This window comes from Lathyrus oleraceus, chromosome 3, assembly GCF_024323335.1.
Source record: "Lathyrus oleraceus cultivar Zhongwan6 chromosome 3, CAAS_Psat_ZW6_1.0, whole genome shotgun sequence".
Taxonomy (NCBI): Eukaryota; Viridiplantae; Streptophyta; class Magnoliopsida; order Fabales; family Fabaceae; genus Lathyrus; species Lathyrus oleraceus.
The window spans coordinates 76,541,423-76,546,391 of NC_066581.1; the positions used below are offsets into that span (position 1 = coordinate 76,541,423).

The 4,969-nt window shown below is 40.0% G+C and overlaps 1 non-coding gene across 1 annotated transcript; it reads right to left on the reverse strand.

Annotated features, from left to right (window-relative positions):
- Positions 1-706: 706 nt before the first annotated feature.
- LOC127133193 (small nucleolar RNA R71) lies at positions 707-813 on the reverse strand. Its single transcript, XR_007807184.1, has one exon. It is a non-coding gene; the product is annotated as a small nucleolar RNA R71 (small nucleolar RNA).
- Between the last annotated feature and the right edge of the window lie 4,156 nt (positions 814-4,969).

Below are 4,969 nucleotides of genomic sequence, written 5' to 3' on the forward strand. Positions count from 1 at the left end.
ACTGTGCAGTTGCAGTTAGTACCCCATTCGACTCATAAAGTCGCGATCAAGTTTTTGGCGCCGTTGCCGGGGACTTTTATTTAGTCGATATCGTAACTCTTCTGTTACGCTGTAGAGACTAAGGCAATTCTTATTTTCCTTTTTCTTTCTTTCGTTGATTTGTATGCCACACACTCGCTCACAAGGCGAGCCGTTTTACTTACGAATCAACGACATTGAACTATATCTCCGAGTCTTACGACGAATTCGGGAATATCATGCTGCAAACAATCTCCCTCCTATCGAAGTGCCCGACCTCAAAAATCTTCTTCCTTCGCCGATACCCGAGATGGCAGAACCAGCTCGTGCTCTTCGAGATTACGCCGCTCCATCGCAAGATGAGTCGCATTCGAGTATTGCTCCACCCGCAATCGAAGCAAACAACTTCGAACTTAAACCTTCGCTGTTACAAGCAGTGCAAAAGAATCAATTCTCTGGAAATCCCACCGAGGATCCAAACCTTCATTTATCCGTATTTGTCCAATACGCTGACACTGTTAAAGCTAATGGTGTCACTTCAGAGGCAATTCGACTTCGTCTTTTTCCTTTCTCATTAAGAGATAAAGCTAGAATATGGCTTCATTCTCTTCCTTCCAACTCAGTTACCACATGGAACGAGTTGAAGAAAGTCTTCCTTGCCCGATATTTTCCTCCAAGCAAAACAGCTATGTTGAGAGCCCAGATAAATGGATTTAAACAGAAAGATAACGAGTCTCTTTTCGAAGCATGGGAAAGATACAAAGACATGATGAGACTTTGTCCACACCATGGTTTAGAGGACTGGTTAGTAATTCATACCTTCTATAATGGTCTCTTGTACAACACAAGGTTAACAATAGACGCCGCCGCAGGTGGTGCACTTATGGATAAACCTTATGCCGATGCTTATCAACTTATCGAAAGCATGGCCCAAAACCATTATCAGTGGGGAAGCGACCGAACAATGGTAGAAAAACCTCAAACGAAAAGTGGCATGTACGAGATAAGTAGCCTTGATCATGTTAATGCAAAAGTGGATGCTCTGGCCCAGAAAATTGAAAGTTTAAATGTATCACCTCCAACCACCGTGGTTGCCGCAACTCAAAATTGCGAAGTCTGTGGAATCCAAGGTCACACTCCTGCTGATTGTCAACTTCTAACAGGAATCCAAGCAGAACAAGTGAACTATGCTCAAGGAAATCCCTACTCGCATACCTATAACTCTAACTGGAAGAACCATCCTAATTTTTCATATAAGAGTAATAATGCTTTATACGCACCAGGACAAGCTCCCAATCAAGCCCCAGCTATACCTCCTGGATATCAAAAGCCGACCCCATCTACACCTAACAATAATGTTCCTAGGAAATCCAACTTAGAGGTCATGATGGAGAACTTTATAGCTTCTCAACAGCAAACCAATAAAGATTTCTTAAACCAGAATATACACACTAGCGAACAAATTAAACAACTAGCAAGTAAAGTAGATGCTCTGGCTACCCATAACAAAATGCTGGAAACACAAATATCACAGGTAGCTCAACAACAAGCGCCTACTGCTTCCCCAACTGGTACATTTCCTGGACAGCCCCAACCTAACCCGAAAAGCCACGCTCATGCAATCATATTAAGAAGTGGGACGGAAGTGGAAGGACCAGTAGATCCAAGGATTGAGAACCAAAACTCTAAAAAGTCAACTGAGGAAGAAAGTAAACCTAAGGAAAAGGAAGAGAGTAATAAGGAAACTGTAGAAAAGAAAGAACCTTATGTACCTCCACCACTTTATAAACCACCTATCCCTTACCCTCAAAGGCTTATTAAAACCAAAGATGCGGGCAAATTTAAAAAATTTGTTGACCTACTGAAACAATTAAACGTCACAATCCCATTTATAGAAGCTATTACGCAGATGCCCTCATATGCTAAGTTCTTAAAAGAAATTCTTTCTAATAAAAGGAAACTTGAAGATAGCGAAACCGTTACACTCACTGCTGAATGTAGCGCTATAATCCAGAATATGCCTCCTAAACTTAAAGATCCGGGTAGTTTCTCTATACCCTGTCACATAGGAAAATTTGTCATAGATAAAGCCTTGTGCGATTTAGGAGCCGGTATTAGTGTTATGCCTTTATCCATATGCAAGAAACTGGAAATGGGAAAATTAAGACCAACTAAAATGTCTGTGCAATTAGCAGATCGTTCTGTTAGATATCCTGTCGGAATTCTTGAAAACGTTCCCGTGCGCATAGGTCAATTCTACATTCCAACCGATTTTATAATTATGGACATTAGAGAAGATGAAGTTACACCCATTATATTGGGAAGACCATTCTTAGCAACTGTCGGTGCTATCATAGACGTAAAACGAGGACGACTCACTTTCGAAGTAGGAGAAGAGAAAATTGAGTTCATTCTTTCCAAATTTTTTAAAGCACCTGCAATAGAAGATACATGTTACTTCATGGATATCATCGATGAATGCATAAAAGAAACAGAATTAGAAAATGACAAATCGTCTGACTATCTTGTAGAAGACAAACTCAACCAATGTTTAGCAATAACATCAGATCCTACGCAATGCCTTAAGAAACCAACCCTCGACCTGAAAACACTTCCCAAAAATCTGAGATATGAATTCCTAGACTTAGATCTTGAACTACCAGTGATAGTCAATGCAGACCTAGGAAAACTCGAAACCGAAAAACTGCTGCATATCTTAAGAAAATATCCAACCACACTAGGATACAACATCACCGATCTTAAAGGAATAAGTCCTTCTATTTGTATGCACCGCATCATGCTAGAAGAAGACTGTAAAACTTCTAGGGAACATCAGAGGAGACTAAACCCGATCCTGAGTGAGGTAGTGAAGAAGGAAGTAACAAAGTTATTAGAGGCAGGTATCATATATCCTATATCTGATAGCAAATGGGTTAGTCCTGTACACGTAGTACCAAAGAAAGGAGGTATAACAGTTATTGAAAATGAAAAAGGAGAAACTATAACTAAACGAATCGAATCGGGATGGAGAATGTGCATTGACTATAGGAAACTAAACAAAGCAACCCGAAAAGATCATTTCCCTTTACCATTCATTGACCAGATGTTAGAACGATTAGCAAAACACTCTCATTTCTGCTATCTAGATGGTTACTCAGGCTTCTTTCAAATACCAATTCATCCTGATGACCAAGAAAAGACAACATTCACATGTTCTTTTGGTACATTCGCTTATCGACGAATGCCGTTTGGCTTGTGCAATGCTCCCGCAACCTTCCAAAGGTGCATGATGGCAATATTCGCCGATTTTCTCGAAAACATCATGGAAGTCTTGATGGATGACTTTTCCGTATGCGGACAAAGTTTCGAAGAATGTCTTGAAAACCTAGAAAGAGTTCTAGAGCGATGTAGAAAAGTAAACCTAGTACTTAATTGGGAAAAATGTCACTTTATGGTACAAGAAGGAATTGTTTTAGGACACATCATCTCAAATAGAGGAATTGAGATAGACAAAGCCAAAATAGAAGTAATCGAAAACCTTCAACCTCCGAAAACTGTGAGAGAAATACGAAGCTTCTTAGGACATGCTGGTTTTTACCGACGATTTATTAAAGATTTCTCTAAAATAACTAAACCTTTAACCGGATTATTAATGAAAGACGCTGAATTCATCTTCGACAATAAATGTTTAGAAGCATTTCAAACGCTTAAACAAGCATTGATCCGCACCCATAATGCAGGCTCCAGATTGGAATGAACCTTTCGAAATAATGTCTGACGCAAGTGACTACGCCATAGGCGTTGTCTTAGGACAACGAAAAGATAAAAAGCTTCACGTCATATATTATGCGAGTAGAACCCTAGATGAAGCACAGATGAATTACGCCACAACCGAGAAAGAACTTCTAGCAGTAGTATTTGCGCTAGATAAATTTTGTTCTTACTTGGTCGGAGCTAAAATAATCATTTACACTGATCACGCTGCCATTAAGTACCTCTTAACAAAAAAGGATACTAAACCTAGACTCCTAAGGTGGATCTTGTTGCTACAAGAATTCGATCTGGAAATCAAAGATAAGAAAGGAACTGCAAACGTAGTAGCAGATCACCTCTCTAGACTCGAAAACCTGGAACCGGAAAGAACATCGATCAACGATGATTTCTCGTACGATAAACTTATAGCTACCTTGGAAGAAAACAAAGCTGATAAACAGGTAGAGACCACCTTAGCAATATGTGTTACACCATGGTACGCAGACTTCGTCAATTATTTAGCTGCCGTAATAGTTCCACCTAATTTATCATACCAACAAAAGAAACGATTCTTCCATGACATAAAACACTATTACTGGGATGACCCTTTACTTTTCAAAAGAGGCTCCGATGGTATTTTCCGTCGGTGTATACCTGAAGAAGAGATAGAAAATATAATCCAACACTGTCACTCCGCTCCTTATGGTGGACATGCAAGTACATCCAAGACCTGCTCCAAAATCCTACAAGCCGGTTTTTATTGGCCAAACATATGGAGAGATGTGCATGCGGCTATCAAGAAATGTGATAGATGTCAACGCACAGGAAACATATCTAGACGTGACGAGATGCCACAAAAGGGCATTTTGGAAGTAGAGATTTTCGACGTGTGGGGGATAGATTTCATGGGACCTTTTCCACCCTCTTTCGGAAACAAGTACATACTCGTAGCGGTTGACTACGTATCAAAATGGATTGAAGCTATATCTTCTCCAACAAACGACACACGAGTAGTAACTAGACTCTTTAAGAATATAATTTTCCCGAGATTTGGTGTCCCAAGAGTAGTCGTCAGTGATGGTGGATCGCACTTCATATCTAAGGTACTCGAAAAACTACTGTTTAAGTATGGCGTAAGACATAGAGTAGCGACACCTTACCACCCTCAAACAAGTGGACAAGTGGAAGTGTCTAACAG